The sequence below is a fragment of the Labeo rohita genome, chromosome 22 (assembly GCF_022985175.1).
Source record: "Labeo rohita strain BAU-BD-2019 chromosome 22, IGBB_LRoh.1.0, whole genome shotgun sequence".
Classification (NCBI taxonomy): domain Eukaryota; kingdom Metazoa; phylum Chordata; class Actinopteri; order Cypriniformes; family Cyprinidae; genus Labeo; species Labeo rohita.
The window spans coordinates 24470207-24483061 of record NC_066890.1 but is presented as its reverse complement, the minus strand read 5'-3'; the positions used below and the strand labels follow the sequence as shown (position 1 = coordinate 24483061).

General features: G+C 37.5%; 1 pseudogene; it reads right to left on the bottom strand.

Moving 5' to 3' along the window:
* LOC127153377 (complement C3-like) overlaps positions 1-12300 on the bottom strand; it is a 30852-nt pseudogene extending 18552 nt beyond the window's left edge.
* Positions 12301-12855: the final 555 nt, after the last annotated feature.

The following is a 12855-nucleotide window of genomic DNA, read 5'->3' as shown; positions in this document are numbered from 1 at the left end:
AATCTGAGGATGCAAAAAAATCTAAATATTGACAAAATCACCTTTAAAGTTGTCCAAATGAAGTTCTTAGCAATGCACATTACTAATCAAAAATTAGGTTTTGATATGTTTATGGTAGAACATTTACAAAATATCTTCATGGAACATGATCTTTACTTAATATCCTAATTATTTTTGGCACAAAAGATAAATCAATAATTTTGACCCGTAATTACTGCAAATATGACATACCAACTTGTAAAAAGTGTTCACATGCTCATAGAACTCTTAATTGCAACTTGTGAAGTGTGAGCTTGATTTGTTAAACATAACAAATCCATAGTAATGAAATTTATTTTAAAAGAAATATATTAAATGTTAATGCTGTGTATGTGTGTGAAGGACCTTCTTTGTAGTCTGTGTATTGTCCTACGCTGGAATAAAACATCAGTCCTGCGTCACTGAAAACACCCATATTATTTCGGCCTCCTCCAGCGGTGCAGCCCATATCACCCTGACCCACCACCTCCCACACCTGAATCAAAGAGATATGAGTATCAGTGAGGCTCTGGAGAAGGTCCTGGAGAGAAAACTATATCTTCACTCACCTTCTCCTGTGTCAGTCGGCTTTTACTCAGCATAAAGATGGCATTATCCACAGCAACCAGGCTGACCGTTGCCCCAGGGTCTCCTTTCACTTCAAATGTGATGCTGCTGCCTGGTGAGTACAAACTAAATTTTTCACCCTCCACTGGACCCACACTAAGCTAATACAATCACAAATACACAAAAATGTATAATAATCATGGCATTAAATTTTTATTTTAAATTATTATTATTTATTTATTTACTATTATTATTGTTATTACTATTTTAATGCAAAGTGGTCATCAAAAAGTGGTTTAAAAGCCAGAAGCAGAATTACTTTAACAATAGGTGATGCATGTTACTATAGTCTTATACATCTATGAGATATTTTGGAACTGATATAATAAATATTTAGTTAATATATCTTAAATTAATATTACTTGTTACTCTGACAGTTCTTTTACATTTTGATTTATTTTGACTATTTTTGTATCATTATTTAATTAACAATTTGTACACACTACCATTCAAAAGTTTGGGGTCACAATTTTTTTTTTAAAATGCGTCACTAGTTGCATTATTTTGCGAATGTGACCCATCTCCCAGGGCTCTACAGTGCGACTACTTCAGTCGCATTTAACACTACGTGCGAATATGAAAAAATATTTAGGAGCACCAGAACATATTTGTTTTTGCACTCAAGAGAGCTTCAAAGGTTTCTACACCATGTTTTTGCAGCTTTGAGTAATGTATCACAGACATATCTATTGATTATTTGAATGCAATATTAATCAGAATCCACTCACTGCCCAAAACACATGAGTTACAGTATGCAAACTCATGAATCCTCTCATCATAACAAAGATACGATATAAATACGAAATTAATTATGATGAAGCTTCCTTCATCATAATGGAACTTTGTGAGATTGCGTTAAAAGGTGTGTGAATTATTAAGAGAGTCTGCAAATGTGATATTGATTTAATACAACCGTTCAATAAACAAGAAGTTAATATTAGTTGACTTACATTGTCTAATTATAACAATATTGTCTGATTTCGCCAACTAAAATAGCCTCAAAGTCCTATCTTCAAGTAAACAAGAGTTTTGTTTTTGAATGAACGTGCTCCTTTAAACGAATCTGAGTCAATGATTCAATTACCCATTCATAAAGTCACTTACTTAGTTCCTGAATGAATCATCCATTCAAAAGAATCAACTGAATGAATAATTCAGTGATAAACTGCCACCACCTACTGGCAGTTTTAGTTTCATTTTAGTTATTTAAAACATTTCAATCCATCAGTCAATATTTCTGTTTTTCAAAATGTTATAATTATAACATTAATCTCACATTTTTACGAGTTGTTATGAATATAAAACATCTTTGTCACCTCTAAGCCTCAATAAATGTCTGTATACCTACAGGCCACTTTTACATTTTTTTGTGCCACCTCTGTAGTGCAAATTCATTTTGTTAATACTGATTTCTTTTGATTGGTAACATCTAATTCTACCTGGTCTTATTTGATTGTTTGAATTAGAATTTTTAAAAAGGCTTATACATATAAATTTAATTTAACATAAAAGATGGCATACTTTTAGTAAAATAATGGCATTACAGAGGTTTAAAAAATTAATGCCTCTCTAAATCACAAAATCCTCTCTAAATGCCTCTCTAAATCCTCCCTCAACTGTCGCATCCAGTGTAGACACAGTGTTATATTCACAAAAAATAAAAATAAAAATAAAAAATACAGTAAAACAGTAACGCTGTGAAATATTATCATATACATTATTAAATATATTATTCTGCTGCGTAATATTTTTGTGGAAACTGAAACATTTCTTCAGGATTTTTGATTAACAGAAATGTCAAAATAACAGCATTTATTTAAAATGTCAATATTTTATAATCTTATAAATATTTTTACTGCCACTTTTCGTCAGTTCAATGCATTCTTGTTGAAAAAGTATTATTATTATTATTATTATTATTATTATTATTAATCTACATGGTAACATACAGATATTTTTCTCTTTTTTAAAACTTCTATTTAATTTTTATCTTATTAAAAACATGTAAATAGATTGGGAAAAAGAGAAATGTATATTTTTGACCAAATTTAAAATAGCTGCCACAAAAGACTTTCATAGTAGGAGAAGAATAATAATTTATAAACAACAAAAAAAGTTTTAGCCCCCTAATGTACCATAAAGTGTTCAAATGTGCATCTTTACTGTTAATAACTGGTCATGGATGTCACATGAACTTACCGAACCTACACAGCGGTCCTCCACATCCACAAACACAGAATCTGCCACCACTCCCGCTCTGTATTCCCATGGCAAAATGTAGTAGGCCACAATGCGAAACGCAGGCAGCATTTCTGAGGTAACCAGCAGAGGAATGTTTATGACGTTCAGGTCTTTGACATTCATCCTAGCAGCATGGATTATGTTTCCCTTATTTAACACCTAAAGAAACCATCATTAGTGTTATTAATATTAGATTTCATTCATTCTCATATTAAAACATCTCCAGTGACAAACTCACAGCATACGTTAGATGTTCCACAAGCTTTTTTTCGTTCTGGTGGGTCAGATGTGATGTGAGCTTGGACACTGAGTTTGTCGCCCACCACCACTCGACTGCTGCCCACCGAGATGTGCAGGTAGTTCCTGTAGCTGTTAAAAGAGGTATACGGCTCCACACGCATTTCTTCAACGGCCTGCTGTTCTGGTTTTAGTGAAGGATCTTCTGTCTTCACCTATATAAGAATACATACATTCAGTTGACAGTTACAAAATGTTTTTCTGTGAGTGACTTACTTTCAATATCTGTGAGCTGGACATCTCAGGCATGTTGATGGTGACTTTGATGGTGCCGCTGTGTACGGTGATTGGGCTTGCAAGAAAGCTGATTTTAACAGGAATATTATGGGCTGGAGATCCATCGTGGTCACTCACAGTAACCTAAAAAACGAAACATCAGGTGCTAACGTCAATAATGCAGTTATGACATCGGATTAGATTATTGGTTGGGTAGTTTACCTAAAAATTAACATTGTGTCTTCATTTACTGTATACTGTGTATGTACTATATATATATATATATATATATATATATAGTTAGGTCCGTATATATTTGGATATCTCAGTATGCCATCAAAATAGGATTAAAATGAAACAATCAAGATAAAATTTAATTGCAGACTTTATACTTTAATGCAAGGGGTTGAACAAAAATATAAAATGCTTAGGAATTACAACCATTTTTATACAAAGTCCCCCCATTATCAGGGGCTCAAATGTAATTGGACAAATAAATATAATCATAAATAAAATGATCATAATCATAAATAAAAAAATATATATATTTTGTTGAGAATCCTTTGCAGGCAATGACTGCCTTAAGTCTGGAACTCATGGACATCACCAAAGACTGGGTTTCCTCCTTTGTGATGCTTTGCCAGGCCTTTACTGCAGCTGACTTCAGTTGTTGTTTGTTTGTAGGTCTTTCTGCCTTTATTTTTGTCTTTAGCAAGCATGTTCAATCATGTTGAGATCAGAAGACTGACTTGGCCACTGCAGAATATTTCACTTTTTTACCTTCAAAAACTCCTGGGTTGCTTTCGCTGTATGTTCATGCCACTGTTTATGTATACTATAAAGCTTAGAAGAGCTAGAAGAGCTTTACTACCACTGAACTTCACTGTGGGAATCAGACACTTCTCACTGTACTCCTCCTATAGAAACACCATCACATTTTGGATGCTGTTAGATTTGAAATGATTGACTTGGTCTCATGAGACCAGAGTATAGATTCCCAGAAGCCCATAATTTGTAAATATGTGCCTTGGAAAAAACTAAATGAGTTACAGTACAATAGAACTACAGTAAGTAGTTCTGGTGTGGATAAACAACCCTGCATGTCACTTCTGCAGGCCGCATCTTATTCTGTGAGATAAAGTGTCACTCTATTCATAGCTTTTGGCAGCTCCGAGATACTTTCTTTGTGTTTCTCTTGCTGTTTTTCACTAAATTTCACTAAATGAAAGCTTAAAGTGAAGACCTAATTATTTCAGGGGCCTTTTCACAAGTCCATTATTTTTTTAATATCTTGCTACTATGTCATTTTCGCACTAAAAACAATAATTTGGTATTCCTCTTGTACCATTGTCTTCTTTTATGCTAAGAAAAAATAAATCTCCTGACAGTTCTCTCTCAAGTGGTTTTATTGTTGTCAGGATTAAGTCTGAGTATGATTTAGTGGGCTATATCTGAGGTCCCCAACCACCGGGTCGCGACCCACTACCGGACTGGGTCGCGAGAACGTTCTGGGGAAAATTTGTATAGATATGATGCTCTGTTATTTATTGTGCGTAAATGATTGTTTTAATTATTCTGTACTTTCGTTGTATGCGATTGATATGGAGTAACAGTTTGATGATTTCATGTTAAATTAGTAAATAAAAGATTGCTCTGATCTGTCATATAATCTATTAGGGCTTAAATGGATCGCAATTGATCCGCGATAGTACGAACTAGGTCCAGACCCCACCGTTTGGCATATGATTTGCAGATTAATTTGCCAATTTACACGTTCAAGCTATTTAAAACCACAAGAAGAAGAAACGAAACGGAACTCAGTTCGTCACTTACACTCTCTGTTCTTGCACACACCCAAAGCGCGCACAAGCATAGAGATGTGTTTCAGACAGCACGGCATTTGCATTTCTTGAAATAATGATTTCTGAACATTAAACATAGATTGTTGGTCTTTATTCACCTGTTTTTTTTCTGGTTTCTTATTAAAATCCATAAAAATAAACAGTGAAAATTACATCGCTATTGACATAAAATAGCATAGTTTAATATAGCAGGGCAGATTGTAACGCAGTGTTACAACATTCCCCAGTGTTCGAATTGAGGGGGGCTGGGTGAGTCCTGGACCTCCCCATTATTGAAAAGATGAATTTTGTTGATAATGATTTTATTTGTGTGTGATAACAGCCTAAAATGTCTTATTATTCTAAGTGACTTTATTGATTAAATATAAGAATTTGATGCAAAAGATAATGCACATTTTCAGAAAAAAGAATGGCTTTATAAAGGTTAAAAAATGCCCACAAAAGGTAAAAATCACTTTAAACTTGTTTGAAAATATTAATTTCCTCAGCTACACTGTAAAAAAACAATTTGTTGAGTCAACTTAAAATAATTTGTAACCTGGCTGCCTTAAAATTTTAAGTTCAGTCAACTCGAAATGTTAAATTATACTAAGTGACAACTTAGATATTTGAGTTGAATCAAAATTTTAAGGCAGCTGGGTTACTTACCCATCTGTTAATGTCACAGTTCTGTCTGTTTGTATTCTTGGTTTCTCCCATTGTCTTCCCCCGTCGATATGTCTACTTTGGTTTAGTCCTTGTTAACGTTATCTGGTTCACCTGTCTGTCATTATTAGTTTGCCTTTATAAATCTGTCTTTGTCATGAGTTCCCTGTCGGTCTTTATTGTTGATTTGAGTTTCAGTGTGTGTAGATATAGCTCTGTGTTCCTGCCTGTTCCTCTTGAAAGTAATTAAAATAAGATTTGTTTCGTACGTTGTATCCTGTCTTCCATCCAGCACCAGCAACCGTAACAGAAAGACCGACCAAAACAGTTTTTTCCCGGCATCTTCCCCTGCATTTATTTTTCAGTTTTTTCCCTCAGTGTTTTTGTTTTTTGATTATTATTATGGATCCTACCGTTCTCCTTATCCTCCTGAAGCAGGGGGAACGCTCTCTCGAGGACCACACCCGTGATTACATCTTCCTGGCAGAACACTCCCACTTTCCGGATAGCAGCCTGTGCAAGTTCTACTACACTGGACTTAACACCACCACCAAGGCGCTGCTATCTGGGGAGGGTCCTCAAGAGAGCCTGCTGGAGTACATCGAGTGGGTGCTGGCGTCCTGTGGATCGTCGTGGACCATCGACATCATCGAGGAGGACGTCATCCCCACTCCAGACCCAGAACCCAGCCAACCATCACCCCAACAAGCGGAGTTTGAGCCCGAGCCCACCGCAGATGAAGAGCCAGAGCCAAGAGCGACAGAGCCAGAGCCTGACACATCTGACCAGGTGCGAGAGCCGGCCACTACATTCGTGACGGTGGAGTGCTGTGTGGAGCAAGAGAGGGCTATGGAGAGCCCTGCCCACTGCACCACCGCTGGGGGTGAGCTGGAAGAAAACTCTGGGGACTTAATTGATTTTTCTATGGAAGTTCTAGAAAATGACTCTGGGGATTTAATAGACTTCTTTACAGAAATATCTACCTGTCACGTTATGCATGCCTGTATGGAATCCCCACCCACCCTCCCTCTTCTGCCTATGTCAACGTCTGTCTGCTCACCGCTGTCCCCTGACAGCCCCTCTGCTCACCCTCAGCCCACCACCTGTGCAGTGGGCTCGCCGCGGGTCTGCCAGCTTCCATCGGTGTCAGGGCTGGAGGATCCCTCATCTCCGCCTCCAGCCTCAGAGTCCAGAACTCCGCCTCGGCCCTCCGACCCTGCGGCTCCACCACGGCTCTCAGCGCCCTCGTCTCCATCGTCGCCCATCGGTCCACCAGCTCCACCGGGCTCCCTCGTCTTTCCGGCTCCGCCCTGGTCGGTCGTCGTCCCTCCGTCACCCCAGGACTCTGTTCCTCCGGCTGCGCCTCGTCACTCCGTCCCACCGGCTCCTAAGGACTCCTCCCTCCCTCCGGCACAGCCTCCATCCTCTGTCGCTCCGGCTCCGCCGCGGACCTCCGGATCTCCACCTACGCCTTGGTCGCCAGAGCCTAGGGCTCCGCCTTGGCCCTCCGGATCCTCGCTGTCGCCCTGGATCTTCGGCTCTCCGTCTCCGCCTCGGGCTCCTCCGCCAGCGGCTCCGCCTCCGTCGGTCGGCCCCATGGAGTCGTCAGCCCTTCTTCCACCATGGCTCCTCCCTCCATCGGCTCCACCGTGGGTCATCATGGCTGTGTTCTGGGTCCTGCTAGGTTCCTCCTGCTCTGGGTCCCTCCTGTTTCCTCCCTGGCTCCTCCCACCATCGTCACCGCCTTGGACTTTGTTTTTTGCCCTTATTACTCTGTTTTTTGTCCCCCTCCCGGGGTTCCGTCCTCCGCCGAAGCCTCCTCCCACATGGACTCTGTCTTTCTGCTGTTTTTTCGCCCCTCTTGTCTGTTTTGTCTTTTGTTTTCTATAGCGCGAGGACGCGCCTATTCGGAGGGGGGCGTAATGTCACAGTTCTGTCTGTTTGTATTCTTGGTTTCTCCCATTGTCTCCCCCCGTCGATATGTCTACTTTGGTTTAGTCCTTGTTAACGTTATCTGGTTCACCTGTCTGTCATTATTAGTTTGCCTTTATAAATCTGTCTTTGTCATGAGTTCCCTGTCGGTCTTTATTGTTGATTTGAGTTTCAGTGTGTGTAGATATAGCTCTGTGTTCCTGCCTGTTCCTCTTGAAAGTAATTAAAATAAGATTTGTTTCGTACGTTGTATCCTGTCTTCCATCCAGCACCAGCAACCGTAACAGTTAAGTTTAGCAAACACAAATATCTAAGTTGTTACTTAGTACAACTTAACATTTCAAGTTGAATAAACTTATTTTAGTTGACTGAACTTAAAATTTTAAGGCAGCCGGATAACAAATTATCAAACTCAACAAATTGTGTTTTTTTTTTTTTTTTTTTTTTTTACAGTGTAGATATTTAATTCTTCTTTGCTTAGTGTTTGTTTGGTACACCTAATCCACTGATCATCGTAAAATAAGATTTTATCTTAGAATTGGGTTTTCTCAATGATAACAAGGACAAGACAAAAATATGAATCATATATAATTATTATTATTTTTTTTTTTGGTCTAAACATTGATGTTTATCAGCGTGACTGAAATGTAAAACTGGTTCATGTCTTCTGCTGATTTGCCAAGCATTAGTAAACTATCTAAACTGATAAATAACAGATTGGAGATTAAAATAATAGCAGATTTGTCTCATTTTAAAAGAATACTAAAAACTGAGATGAAAAATTTACTTCAGCCAGAAATTTACTATTCAGCAATATCTTCAAAAAGCTTTTGAATATTGGCGATGAATTAGCAACAGTTGTGAAAGTTCAGCTCATGAGTTTGACAGTGGTGAAGAGAGCATGTTTCAACATCAAGCAGAGGTAAGCCAGACAAAGACTACCATATAGAAAAGGAAGAGTGTTAGACGAAGACAGCAATGTAAGCGACAGAGGAAGCACATTCGTCATGAGTCACAGACAATGATATGTAATTGGAATTACCCAAAAAGAAGTGTTAAAGGTCTAAGTTGTAAACCACTCTTCAGATGCTGCCTGCATTAAGCATTTCCCTACCTGAATAATCACAGGGTTAAAGGTGTAAGATAAAAGGACACACCAAAGTGAATAGTGACGACAGCTGTCAAGCCATATTTTTAGACTATAATTTCAGTCACAAAATTGTATGGCTTCAGAAGACATGGAATATAGAGCAAAAATATAGAGCCTGATAGCCTGTGGTCACCATTCACTTTCGTTTTATGGAAAAGAGCAGCTAGGAAGTTTTCCTGCAAGTCAAAAAGGTTTAAAATGACATGAAGGGTGAAATGCATCCCCTGAAGCAGTAACTGTCGTAACAGAAACAAAAATTACCATAATGCCTAATGGCAGGCCAGGTTTGAAATACTTTGGTGTGTCCTTGATGGAGAGCACGTAAGGTGACGTTACTATTTTAATGCCAGATTTCTCTGCTTCCACAAGGTCACTGCCTGAGGAGAAGAAAGGAGAAAGTTTTTTTTTTTTTTTTTTTTCAAAACATAAACTAACAATAATGATGTTAAAGAGTTTGGAGTGGTTACCAGGGGGTTGCTGTGCAGTTTCTATTGGATTGTGAGTGGTTTTTAGTTGTTTTTTAATCATCTTAATTATTCACCTGAGCTGGTCATTACTGATGCTTTGACGTACACAGAAGACCCCAGTAGGCGGTTTGTGTCAGGATAGGCCTTCTTTATCTCCGCCATAGTCAAAATAACATTTCCTCCATTCAGCTGCAAAATAAAACATGGAGTAAAAAGAGTCTTGTACTATAAAGCTGATTTAAGGTACTTTCTTGTTTTCTTGTTTAACCACTTACATCATTTAATTGCTTCATAGCTGTGAGTCTTTTCCTTTCACCGTTAATTTCAATACCAAACAGCACATACGCAACACCTTTCACTGGTACACCATAAAGATATCTGGAAGAAATGCATACACTGACCTCAAAATATTTGGTAATTTACGTGATGCAAGTGTAAGAATTCAATACTCTAGCATTCAAAAACCTGCCTTTAACTGATCAAAAATACAGTAAAAACTAATATTGTTAGTACTATTTTCTGTTTGCATATATTTTGAAATGTAATTTATTCCTGTGATGTTGAATTTTCAGCATCATTACTCCAGTCTTCAGTGTCACATGATCCTTCAGAAATCATTTAAATATGCTGATTTGCTGCTCAATAAACATTTATTATTATTATCAATGTTGAAAGCAGTTGTGCTACTTAATATTTATGTGAAAGCCTATTTTTTTCAGGATTCTTTAATAAATAGAAAACAACATAATATAATATAAAAGAACAAAAAAATAGAAAATTTCTAACATTATAAATGTCTTTATTGTCTCACTGGATATATTGGATCAGTCCTTCCTGAATAAAAGTACAAATTTTTTTAGAAAGAAAGAAAGAAAATAATAGTAATAATAATAAAAAAGACAAAATGTAAAAAGTCCATACAAATTCTATATGTTACTTAAATATCCAAATACTTTGAGATCATTCAGAACAGTATGATTTACACACCTGGCTGTTATTTCTACTTCCAGTTTTTCTGCATCTAGTCTGAGGTGGGATGTCTTTGGAGTCAAAGTGACGTTGAACGCTGGGAGCACTTGGGAGAAAGAATAAATACTGTTAACCCACCAACAGACAAAAATCTAGTAGACTCTGACGGTAATATGAAGGTCTTACTGTATTTCTTGACATCAAACTCTCGAGTGAATATGTTCTCTTTTTCTTGATCAAACTTTGCAACAACTTTCCACTTGCCCTCTCTAGAAAATCAAAAAGATGCTTACTCAGCAGCCATATTCAGTATTTAAAGTATCAGGCAAATCAATATCCATTTTTATCAACTCATTATTATTTTATAATATATAATATTTGTTCTGTGTGTGTATACTTGACTATAGATGAGAGGGGGTAGATGTTAGAGAGTATCCCATCCATTGCTTTGGCTCTGGAAATACCATGTACTGCAATACCATCTGGATTCTGAAACATGCGCCAATTGTACCGTAAAGCATTGTCCCAGAAAAATAAAGTATTGTGGTCACACTTTATTTTAAGGTCCAATTCTCGCCATTAACAAACCATTAACAATTACTTTTGCCTCAATAAACTCATAATTTGCTGCTTATTAATAGTTAGTAAGGTAGTTGTTAAATTTAGGTATTGGGTATGATCAGGGAGGTAGAATATGGTCATGCAGAATATGTGCTGCATAATAAGTACTAATACACAGCCAATGTGTTAATAACAGGCATGCTAATAAGCAACTACTTAATAGTGAGAATTGGTCCCTATACCATATAAGTGTTAACAGTATTTCCTTGCAAATACTGTAATGAGTTTATGTGAATGCCAGTGACAGTCACCTGAATCTCCAGAGAAATGGTCCTCTCAGAAGCACGGAATTCAACATCAGACACAAAAGCCCGGCATTGCACTGATCAGTAAAAAAACGTACAATGTTGATAGTAAATGAGCAGTATGACAAGTGCTCGTGTGTGTGCGAGAGCTGACCTGTGTCTCCAGGGTTGTAAACCGGTTTATCAGTCTGAATGAAGATGTATCCAGAGCGGAATGACACCGGTAATATTCTTTCTGCACGATGGAATCTGCTAAACTGAGCAACTAGCTTCACATATTTCTTCTTACCATCTGGTTGCAGCACATTTGGATCAATCTTAATAAGAAAAACAACATTTTATTTTGTTTAAGTTGAGGATGCAATGTTTAAACAAATGTAACCAACCAACTGGAACAGATACATTTTTAGATAACTTCACCTGGATGGTTTTGAGGGCACTGTAGTTGTTGTCTGAATTGAGGGTAACAGAGCTCGCCATTAATATAGATTGGGAGACTGGGTATTCATAGACCGTAATGGAGACTTCTAATGCCTCGGACAGTTTGTTAGCCTCCAGCAGGATGTTCTGTTTTGTTCCAGGTCTTATCTTTGCTGGAGCTAACACAGAAAACCTACACCAGAACATACATGTAAGAAAAAGTGATGAGGACGTAGAAGATCTCGATGAAGATGTTTATTGCAGCATAGCAGTGACAAAGTACATGTTGTACCTTGGGGTCAATGGAGTTGGAATGAACCCAGAACATCCTAATCTCAAACATTTTATACAGTTACAGTTTACTACCCTTAATGTAAATGAAGTTACTCCTGTTGTAACAGCTGTAGTCTGTATATTAATTACATTCTGACACCCCTTTGTCTGAGATGGTTTTCTGTGTTCCACACCCAATCTCATTCTACAATTGACCTATCGGTAAGCACCTCCCCTCGAATGCAGATGAGCCAATGACAGTTGAGTATCAGTTGCACGGGGAGCGGAACTCGGACATCTTTAGGTTTCAGCGTCATAGAGAAACATTGGAAGATCCAAAGCTCACATTGGTTTGATTGTGTTTATGCTACAAAAATGGAAAAACGATGTGCCTGTGGTACTTGTTACAAAACTATGATTCGCACTCACACAAGACAAACTCTCTTTTGATTTTATTAATCCATCACCATAGGACAAAGACACAAACGTTTCAGCTCACAGGCCTTCTTATCAAATAATTTACTCACCCCTTTGTCATCCAAGATGTTCATGTTTTTCTGTCTTCAGTCGTAAAGAAATTATGGTTTCTGAGGAAAGAATTTCAGGATTTTTCTCCATATAATGGACTTCAATTGTGCCCCGATTTTGAACTTCCGAAATGTAGTTTAAATGCAGCTTCAAAGGACTCTAAACGATCCCAGCCGGTCTTTTTTTTTTTTAGAAAAATAAAAATGTATATACTTATAAAATATTTATAATATTTATATATATTTATAAAATTTGTATACTTTTTAAGCACAAAAGCTTGCGTAACACAGGCTCTCGGATGCGAGTCTACGTTCATTTTGAACGAATCTTTAAAGTGTCTCGGG